The following is a 12,085-nucleotide window of genomic DNA, read 5'->3' on the forward strand; positions in this document are numbered from 1 at the left end:
CATGGGTGCTATCTTCAGGTCATACTTGCTTCTATTTGTGGCCACTTTCTCTTTCAAATAGATTTTTTTTTTTAACAAAGAGTGAAAAAATGTTTGTGAAACATTTAAAAAAATTTATATGGTCTCATAAGTATTTCTTTCAAATGAACTTTTATTTGGATGTTATCACCCAGAATTAATTTTTCTCAGCCTCACTTTTATTTTCTTCTTGTTTAAAAGCATTTTTTTAAATGAAAATTCTCATTGATGGGAGAATACTGAGCCTCCTTTCCCAAATATGCAGATGAAAAACGAAAATGAATAATTGACTGAACTTCTCACTTTCAGCCAGATGTCTTGGCATTTTGCCGGCTTAGCCTGAGTGTGTGAATGTGAGAGAGTGTGTGTGTGTGTGTGTGTGTGTGTGTGTGTGTGTGTCTACAGGCATGCATTACAACCCTCCAGTCCCAGGTAGAAATCGGTAGAGCCAGTGAGTCATTTCTGGGATGGGGATGGGCCCTGGCAGCATAGAAGGGCGTGGGCATGTGTTGCTTTGGCTAGTCACCGGGAGGCTCGGTGATCCTTGCAGGTACAAGTGGGGGATGGAATGCAGGGCTATAAGGTGGAGATGGCACCTGCCCACAAATTCCAGTGACCAACAAAAGAATGGCTGCTCTTCAGGGACTGTAATTACGGTCTCATAGAAGGTCTGACATTATTCTATCTCTGTGGTGTAGGGACTCTGTATGTGTCATTTCAATAAATTATTCGTTACATCTCCTCCAAAGAACCCTGTTGTATAGTATTCCTGGAAACATTCCTATTTGCCTGCAGCAGTGACTGCCTTTCAGTGGTGAGGAAAAGTGATCCTCACATACAGAAGTCAGTAAAACAAAGGTGATTTGCAACTGTGGTACAAATGTGTTATTAAAATTCATTCCTTATATGGTGAGCCATGTCTAATTTCAGAAATTGATTTTGTCAGCCAGAAGCAGCAATATCTTTCTGTGGCTCACTGTTACACAGACATGTTCTCTTTTAAATACCTTTTTCTCTTGAAACTGGGAATATTATCAGATGTCTGGGATGAGTGACATACTCTAAATGCCATCTGCTGATCTACCTTTCAAATATCCCAGTGTCCTCCTTGTTTCCCATTTTTTACTGTGCAGGCCCTTACAGAACATTATTGTCCCAGCAGACCTTTTGTCCAAGGACTGTTGATCACAACCCAAGAGCTGTCACCCTATTTGCATTCTGTGGATGCATCATTATTCACAACATTTGATGTCCATAAAAACACATTAAAACTATTTCCTTGAGCAAAAATAATCAGCTCTCTGCTGTACATATCATTTGTATACTCAAATTGTAAAATGTAAATTGATATATAAGAAAATGGCCCATTAACTTTTTCATTAATGACAATAATACATTTTGTACACCAGCAGTAGGAGGATCTTGCCTTCACTTTAGCAACCTGAAGGGTAAATGGGGCCCTCCTTCTTTTTCTTTTTTAATTTTAGAAAAATGATGGGTGTTATCAAGCAGAGATTCTTTTATGGATCTTATTTGTCTTAAAATGTGGAACATTTGATTTACTAGAAAATCAAAACTAACCTGATATGCAGTGTGCTTTTATTTTTAAAGAAAAAGAAAAAAAAATTCACTTTTTGAATATGCCCAAGAGGACAAGTTTTCACCATGGATAATATGTAATTGTCTTAAAATGTTTATTGTATTTCCAGTACTTAATTATGTGCTTCCATATTATATTTAAAATATTGCCCAAATTTTAAAATATTAAAACAGTGTATCTTTGTGGTCAGATAACTGTCATGAAATACAAATCTACAGTCAATCTGAAAATACTGAATGTCACTTTTTGTTATGATATATGGACAGTTTTATTAAATTTCATTAGGATTTAATTTGTTACTTTTTTGTTAGAATTCAGTGTGTGTTTTTTATACAAGTGAATATTGAATTGATTATCTGTCTTTTTTCAGGTATTAGTAATAGTCATATTCTTCCAGGGTGTAAGGCTTTACTCCTATAGTGTCTACATGACCCGTTGTCAAGCCACAGTGTTTGACTAAAACATAGATTAATAATTTGTCTATCACTAATACATCATGCACTAAGAGATAAAGAGCATCTGATATTAACTGCGAAATAAAATCTGCCTTCAGTAAATTGCGTAGAAAAATTACACACTACATTTAAATTACCATTTGCTTAGCAACATGCCCTTGTAGCCATTCCAGTGGGGCTATAAAATGATCGATTTACTTTAATTTTCTACTGAATCCTGGAAAAAAATGGCTATCAGTAACCTATCCCTTCATCATGGCATGCTGATTCACTCTGTGTATTAAATTTACTGGCAAGGAGCAAGACGTTAACAAAAAGTAACAGATAATGTGAACATTTCATGCATAATCTGTAATATGAGATATGTATTAATAGGGAAATTATGATGCATTCAATTATTCTGAAATGCCTTCCAGAGATGTTTTGATTTGGCTGCGCTCGGATAGTAGCAGCACAGCAGGGAGCATCTCAAGTGATGAATAACCTAATCTCCTAATCTCAAAATGGGCACTATTCACAGCTAGCCTGGGAGAGGTTGGTGGAAAAAACATACTTTGCAGACATGGCCACTAAGATGAATCCAACAATAACAACCACCCAAACAACAACAGCAAAATAACCAGCACCCTAGCCTGCCACCCTGCCACCCAGCCCTTTAAAAATCAAGAAATGAAATGCACATCTCTAACGAATGCTATTTCTTGTCCCCTGTGATCACACAGGTCTAGATACTGATCTGAGAGGCACCTTTCCACTCTTCTCAGCAAAACTTACAAGACAAAAGGCTATAAAAATGATTGCACTTGCATTGGTGTTCTTAGGACTCAGTATTTATGAGACATTATGTATGCACAAGAACCCTTACTAATTTGCCATGTTTCATGCACACCTGGACTGATCTTCCCCACATATACATTTTTTTCCCTTTTCCTTAATTTCCAGTGAAAGCCTACCACAACAGGAAACTGTTCATTTTGTATCATAAGCCCCACATTCTACAAAGCTGCTTGTGCGTAATTAAGCAGCTACGTTTACTTCGTGTGGGGAACAATGGTCTGGCTCCTTGGAGAGGTCAACGCAGGATTTATTTCATTGTGTACAGAGCTGGAGAAACAGAGGAGGTTGTCAGGATAGAAGCTGGTCATTCCTTTGCCATTTACGTGGTCCTCTCTATGTAAGAGCAGGGCTGTGTATTTCCCCCCCCCCTCTGATTTACTTCCCTTCTTTTATGGAATCATTGCTACAAAACTATTAGGTAATAACCTGCTGTAAGGAAAATAAGTCCTGAGGAAAATATGCTATCCATGTGTGCCTTCCCCCACCCTCAAATTACTTGATTGCAGCAGGCTCACTTTTTGATTAATGCAATTTTGCATAAGGTAATATTACACGAGTGTATTACTTTTCAGTAATTATTCAATGGAGTTAATATGGCAGACTTCTTGAAGAAAAATTAGAACCGTGGCATCTCATTTCTCCAAATCCCCAGCACTGTTCTGTAGGGTAACAATAATAATTATGTATAAATAAATAAATTTCTTTTATCAATGTTCACATGGGCTGGAAATAACGGGCAGCCTCTTCCCAATCAGAACCCTAACGGCTGTACTTTTTAATTAGCAGTGTTGCGAGGGGCAGAAATGATTTCATGTGCAGTTTTGTTCTGCTGCAGTTTGGGAGAGTGACACAGTGATTTGTTATAACAAGCATCTTTGCAGTTTAATCATCGTGTGAAATTATGTGGCTATTTTGCTTTTGCTTTCCCTTGCACCTTTGGGTTTGAGCCACTCCAAAACGGAGGACAGGAAGGGGCTCGTGGACTCCTTTTCCTAAAGCAATTTTCTCTCCTCGAGGTATGATTTCACGTGAGCATCATTTTAAACTCTAGCAAGATGTGGTTCCATTTAACTAGCCCTTGCTTACTGAGGTCCCATGCCTACTATTATATTTCCTTGCCGTGATACATACTTTGCAGTGCATTTTTTCTCACTAATCATGGTTTAGCAAACAAGGAAGGAGAGGGCCCTGCTTTATGAAACTTTCTGATGAGTGATGTTCAGTTTATTTCAGTCTTTAGTATACTAGAATGTACAATTGCTCTGAAGATAAATAAAAGATTCAGCCGGGTGCCACTGGAGAGCAGAGCAGCATGTCTTTGGCATTGCTTGAGACTTATCTGATTTGGATTTGTATACCTCATGGGGAATGGCAAAATATTGGAACAGACGGCTTGATATTTCCGAAGAATATAGTGGGCTTTATTAGCACCAGTTTCGCTCCCTGACTGACGGCTTTTTCAAATTTTTTATCTTATTAATCCGTGCTACTGTATGTAAATGTTATTCCTCTCTGCATAAGGGAGGCAACCAGCGATTTGTAATAAATGCTTATGAGTGCCTGAGGCTGCACTTAAACTTTAAAACATCTATTATTAAGTTGCAAAAAAACACTGTAATGGCCAATAGTGACCTCATAGGAATTTTAAACTGTGGTCTGCTCTTCTGCATTAAAAACAAAAAAATTGCCTCAAGTTAGAATTATGAGCAATGCTATTTTAACAGCTGCATTTTGATTATTAAAGTGTGTTTTACAACTGAATTACAATGCTTTTATGGACTCTAGGTATAAGATTTAAAAAGGTCATTAAACATAGTCGGGTTTTGTCACAGTAGGTGTCATTGTATACAATGGACACTACACAATCTATTTTATGTCACCGCACTTAGGATTTAAAATAGCATGCAGGAGCATTTTAGTTTGTTTAACCATGTTGATTACTGTAGACCTCTCAAGGATTTTGACAGTTTGCAGTCTGAGATGACTACTTTCATTATTATTTTATTAATTTGACAAGAAGCCCTACAGATTTTCTGTGTATCACTGATCCATTTGTCCCAGAAATAATTAAAAATGCCAGCCTGGAGCAACAGACAACAGATACACTTCTGGCAAATCAATGTTCAAAAATGCATTGCTTGTACTGTAGCCAACTCTTTACTCCTGAAACATTTCTACATTTTCTCCATCTGATCATATATGGGCTCATTGACAATGGGTATTGACCTATGTGTAGGTTTTCCAAATGCAGGATCTTTACATTGATTTATCCATTTTGTCCTATGTTGGATACTATATGTAATGTTTACATTTCTTGCTACACACATATAGGATGAAGTTACTGAAATTTCCCAGGGCTGACTGTCGTACACAGCTCAGCAGGGCGGCAAATGTAAACTTCAGTTTGCCTTGCCTGTGCCCTGCCTGTTAGCTACTTATATGTAAATCTTTAATTTTCTCTTCATTAATTTGGCATGGTGTTATGCCTGTGACTAGCTGGAGTCCGTGCCATCCGTGGAACTGATTTCTGGGTGCCTGATTGTTGATGAGGACATGGGGATGGAGGTGTGATATGGAGTATAGAATCCTCAAAATATTTGACAAAATGTCACAAAGGATTGTATTTGCATGTAGTACCCTGGGTAGGACATAATGATTAGTGTGCAGTGCATTGCTGGCACTGTGTATCCGAGCTCATCCAGATAACATGTCTGCTGCACAGCTTTGAATATTGTATATGTACTTTGAACATATCTACGACTAGCAAAGCTGTCATTCTGTTGAAAAATGTAGCTTCACGAATGACAATGCAGGTTTAATTTTTTTTTAAAAGAGGACATCTTCTAAATAATTATTATCATGCTAATAACATTTGTATTCTTTTGTGTATAATTAAGATCTGCCTGTCTAAGCATGAAATAGGGTTGAAATCGTGAATGAGTATGCTATCCTTAACCTATTTAGTAAATCAGTTTTAATTTGGCTTTCTTTAGGTTAAGTCATAACAATAGATATACAATACTCCACAATTCCTGGCTGTAAACAATCTTGGAAATATTTAATACTTAGCAAAGCTTCCCACAAAATTAAAGAAGCCCCTTTGATGAACATTAAGCGTTGAATCAAAAATAATGATTCAACAATCATAGAAGTCATTTATTTTACAAAGTTAACATTAACTCTTTATTTCTCTGAGTGATAAATACCCAAGCAATTTTATATTTTGACCTTTTTGGCGTGTGATTTTTTTTCTTTTATTTAATAAAAAAAATTTTAATTTAAGATTCGTATTCCACCTACTTCCTGAGAAGACTTGAGGCAGCAAACAGGATAACACAGTGAAAAATAAGCCATTTAGGGATAAAACGTAACAGGTTATGTAATTTAATGATCACAAACTGTTTTGGAGTACATCATGCCTTTTTTGTTTCCTTAAGATAGGAATATCTGTTGTTGGAGTTTGTTGTTTTTTTTCCCCCCCTCCCTTCTGTAATTTCATGGCTAATACCTAGGCAGGCAATTGTGCTAAAAGAAATTATCTTTATCTTTTTGCAAGGGTTATTCTTTATTTTCAAGGTACTTATGGTTTCTATAACCTAGCATATTCACTCTTTCTCATCCCGACTGTAACCATTTGCATGCTGTGATTTATAAGATTATTGGAAAACATCTCCATTTATCAATTATGAGAGAGCACAGACTGCTCGGGAACAGTTCAGGCAGCATCCTTGGAAGTGGAATGTCTAAGGGGGTGGGGGGGGAGAAAGAAAGAAAAGAAGAGAAAATGGCAACAGGAGGAAGGTGGGAGTGCAAGGAGCTCATTGATGCTTCTGCTTTTGTTTCCCTGCTGCGCTGCACGTGCCCTTCCTCCCTCGGCTTTCCCAGTGTTGTGCACACAGGCCCCTGCCGTTTATTTCTCCATCCATATTTTTGGTGCTCACACCGTTTTTCTGCGAATCTGTATTTGTTTTTTCAGTCGTCAGCAAATATATCCTGAGTGTCTGTGCACTGTATACACTGTGCTTGAGGGCCTAGCATTGTGCAAAGCCCATGAGGAATATAAAAGAGGTGTGAGGGTGGAAGTTACTCTCTCCTACCATCATGGGCAAAGCAAGCTTATACAAAAGTGCTGATTAAAAATAAGTGGAGAAGACAATATGAAGTGAGTGCTAAGTAAATGAAATTATATTTATAAAGTGGTTTGTACCATAGTGTCTGACATATCATAATTAATAAATGATAATCAATTATAATAATATGTTGATGCTGCTGCTGCTCCTGCTGACATTGTTGCCAATATGAACTTTAGAAATCGTCACAGAGGAAGAGATTAGAATGGAGCATGTTATTCTGCCGCATAGGAATGGGTTTTCCACATTGGAAGCTGCTTTGACAGGGCCTCCCCTAACAATTGCTACCTGCCTCCTCCCCCACCCCTACTCTCCCATCTCCCTGATCTTGTCCTTTCTCCATAGCACTTACTACATTCTAATCTACTACCTAATTTGCTGCTTACTGATTTTTGTCTGCCTCCCCCCACTTGAATATAAGCTTCATGAGGACAGGGATCTTTGTTTTGTTTGCTGAGAAATCTCAAGCTCTCTAAGAGTGTCTGGCACAGAGTAGGCACTTAATAAATATTTCTTGCATGTCAAGTGAATGACTGATATCTTGTATAATTTAGAAATTGTCACAGAGGACACAGTGCTCATGCACACTTAGTGCCCATTGTGGCCATGCTTTCTATAGAGAGTCCACCAGGCAGGGGATGGAGAATGGAAGTGACGCCTGTGTGGCCTGCAGTAAGCTTCTCAGAGCAGCAGGAAAAGCCAGTGATAGCCTGCTGATCTGTTTGCGTATTGAATCCAGTTTTTCTGGCCAAGCTTTTTCCTGAGCTACCTGCTTTCCTGAACAATCCCCTCAGGCATGCATAGTGGTTAAGTGCAGAGCCTTTGGAATCAGGTAGACATGGGTTGAGTCTCCCAGGTCCAGGCCAGGTTAACCCTAGGCACGTTCTTAGACTCCCTAAGCTCTGCTTTTCTTATTTACAGAACTGAGGTAATAAAGATACCTACCTCCTAGGTGGTTGTGAGGAATTAAATGAAATGCTATATGAGCTCTGCATGATGCTAAGCAAGCCAGCACTTAATCATTGTTAATCAGTGAAATACTACTGCTAACAATTGCAATTGGTTTATGATTACTATTGTTGTTGTTGTTTATTTTGGCAGTGATCCATTATGTTGTGTAAAATGTTACCTAACATTTTTTCATCTGTGTTACACACTCAGTTCTCTATTATCTAATCCTTTCTTCTTTAGGTTATTTTTTTTTTCCTATTTTCTCAGGGATTTAAATTATTACTACGATTTATTTTTAAAAAAATAAAACTATAGTAAGTAGTTTAGGAAAATACACCGAAGTTCAAAACTACCCTATTTCTTTAGTGCCCCAAGTCATGATTATTAATAGAGGAGTGAAACTGTGTGATTTGGATAAAGAACAATGAAAAGAGGAAGGTAAAGGAAAACGTAGTTTTAAACCATTCACCATTTTGATTTTATTTTTTGTTTCCATACACTTGAAGGAATAAACCTAACTGCATTTTTTTAGTGTAATCTGATTTTTTTCTCTTCCATATGTATTTCCTTGCGAGTAATTATTATTTGTCAAATAATGAATTAGAAGGAATTTTATCCATATCTATAGATATACAGATATGTATGTCTATATATAGAGAGAACGAATATCTCCAAACTTGGAATTTCTTTTCAGAAAGAAATCTAAACATAAAAAACCAATTAATTTTGAAAAAGAAAAGTGATACGGTAAAGTTGCATTAAACACACTATAAAGTTACAATAATAAAAAAGATAATGATACTATCGTAAGATTCAGTAGACATATCAATATAATAGAATTTAAGCATAGAAATTAAACGGCACAAATATTTATATATTAAAAGTAGCATTTCAATTTAATGAGGAAAGGATAAATAATTCAAAAAATTGCACAAGAAATTATTTGGGGAAAAAAGAAATTAGAATTTTACCTCACACAATATGTGAACATACATTTATGATCAATTAAAAAGTTAAATGTGGAAAATAAATCCATAAGGAATATCTAGATGGAAGAGATGTTACCATTTACAGATATAAGTGTAGGGAAAGCCATTTTAGCATAAAAGCAAGGAAAGATGTAGAGAAAAATTATATAGGTTTGATGGTATGAAAATTAAATTTTTATTTGTGCAAAAACTAAAAGGCAATAAAACCCAGGTAAATATTTGGAATATTTACAAAGATAAAGTGTTAATCTTAATATAAAAAAAGAGTCATTAAAAATCAGTAAGAAAGAATTCTTCTAGGAACATGTGTCCAAATATTTAACATTCTTCCTTTGCCTTTTCGGAAACTTCTAAAAGCAGCATAGAGAAAGGAATGCAAAAACCTACATGGTGTATTTTGGTTGAACTGGAATACAGACTCTAGAATGTTTGCAAGGGCTGCCTATAGGAAATGTGTTTGCCCAGGAACCATTTGGGAGTAAGTGGATAAGAGAGACCCAGGTTCTGTAACACAAGGTTGTATAACTCCTTGATACAAATACACTTCCTATTGTCAGGGATACACACTGAGGGACAATAATTGGGTTCCCTGTCTGCATAGAGGGTTCAAGAATGGGATGAATGGGAAGGTGACACAGGCTCCCTCCCCTAGAGCTGATCAGGCTCAGAGCTGCTGAAGAGGCAGGGGCGCCATGAAGAAGTATGCACACCAGCTACATGGGCGGGAAGGAGCCTGGCTTTATCTGATAAGAGATCCTGTGAAAACCAGCTAGTCCAGAGCCCACCTGGCTCCCCCACACTTAGAGCTGCTTACCAACAGCTCTTCCAGAAAGCCCCAGCTCATACAAATGCAGATACAAATACAAATGTTCGAAACTGATACTGCATCTCTACAAAGATACCATTTAAGAAGGGGGAAGAGAGCATCATCCTTTATTAACAAAAAGCATTCCCTAGGATGACGTTGCTAGGATCGATGAAAATCATGAATACATGTGATACCATTAATTAAAAAGTTCAAAACAATCGCTTTAAAGAAAAACCGTAGGGCAGAAATGCCAAGGATTCAGGAAAGAAATGATAAGATGGAAGAAGGAATGAAAAGTGAGCTAGAAGAACTCAGGAGAAAAAGTGGAAAAAAGTAATATAAAGAGATGAAGGTGAAATGGGAAGCTGCCCAAGGCCAAGAGATGGGGGCGTGGAGGCCGTGGTGAGGTCGCGGGGAGGAGCGGGAACGAAGACGAGAGTGAAACGAAGCGAGAGGGCACGGAGACGCCCAGATGTTTGTTTGGATTCCTTGTGGGAGAAAAGAGCACTCATGAAATGATACAATTCTGTAGAGAAACAACTTCAGAAAATTTTCCTGAAAGGAGAGAGTGAGTCTGCTTGTTGAAGTGGCAGCAGTTCCAGGAAAGTTGACCCATTTCTGTCGACAACAACAGTGTTCTAGCAAAGGGATAGGGCTTAAGCAGCCAGGCAAAAAAGATTGAGTCATTTTTTTCAGGGATTAAAAGTCAGGCTGGCCTCAAGATTCTCGCCAGCAATCTTTGATCCCCAAAGATAATGCAATTAAATCTACAAGATACTTAGAAAATGAGTGAAGGATTTTATGTGTATTCAAAGTCTCCCTCTAGTATAAGGACCAGAAACCAACTGTTTTGAACACAAGTCAAAGTGTATTCTTCCAACAGGCTCTTTTAGAGAGAATTCCTAGAAAATTTGTATTAACAAAAGAAGAGATAACTTAGGAAAACACAGCAAAAGGACTGACAGTGAACATTCTACATCTTTAGTAGAGTGAAGGCTAAAATTAGCACGAAAAGTAGAGTGACTGACAAAATGTAAATGTTATTGCCCATGACTCTCAAAGTTTAAGGTACATACAAATCACCCAGGGAGCTTGTTAAAGTGAAAATCCTGAAAAATTACATATGGGTGAGGCCTGAGATTCTGTATTTGTAACAAGCTCCCAGATGATATTGATGCTCTGATCTTGGGACTCTGAGTAGCAAGTATGTCATTATAAAAATAATATGAACAGTAAAATTAGGAGGAAAAAACAGATGGAAATTAAAAGTGTAATCTCATTTGCCTATATTAGCTATGAATTAATAAATATCTATACTGTTAATAAATCACCTTCTAAAAGTATAACCACTTAGTTGTACAAAGGTAGATATTAAGAAATATAATATTATTGAGCAAAATGGAGGAGAAATGGAAAGGAATGCCAAAGAGGAGAAAACATGATACTTTTTTCATTGCTCATAATAGGACACTATTAGATACAGCCCCCAAAATTAGAGGACCAAATATATAAAGATATAGCTATAAAGGTAATCATTAAAACAAATTACAAGCCCTGTTGTTAAATATTAGAACTGTGAAACTGCAAAAAAAAAAAAAAGGCCACATAGTGAAAGACTTAAACAATAACTGTAAAGAAACATAAAATAATATGACAGAATTAGGACCAAATATATTTCTCATAGCCATAATGTGAGTTGGCTAAAATCAGTTATTAAAAGACTAGTGATTTCAGTTTGGATCACAGAACAAACACTTTCTATATATCAGAGTTTCTCAACCTCATCACTATTAATATTTTGGGCTGGATGATTTTCTTGGGGTTGAGGGGGGAGCTGTCTTGTGCATTGTAGGATATTTAACAACCCTAAATTATTCTTACCAGATGCCAGTAGCATTGTTCCCCACCTCAGTATGACAACCAAAAATGTTTCCAGACATTGCCAAATATTCACCCCTGGGGTGGGGGTGGGGTACAAAATTATCCCAATTGAGAATCACTATTGTATATAAAACATGCATATATCAAAATGATTTAGAAATATTATAAAGGTAGGCAAAGACATGTCATGTAAATGTAAACAGAAAAAATAGACTATAACATGGCACTAATACCAAACAAGAAATAATTCAATAAATAAGAAGAAGAAAATCCATTTGTAATGTCAAAGGATGAAATTTGCAGGGAAAATATAATTGTTATATTTTTCTATGCACCAATAGTATAGCATCAACATATGAAAAATATAGGACATGCAAAGAAAAATAGCAACACAGTAATAGTCACCTCTTATAGTC

This window comes from Cynocephalus volans, chromosome 14 (assembly GCF_027409185.1).
Source record: "Cynocephalus volans isolate mCynVol1 chromosome 14, mCynVol1.pri, whole genome shotgun sequence".
NCBI classification, from domain to species: Eukaryota; Metazoa; Chordata; class Mammalia; order Dermoptera; family Cynocephalidae; genus Cynocephalus; species Cynocephalus volans.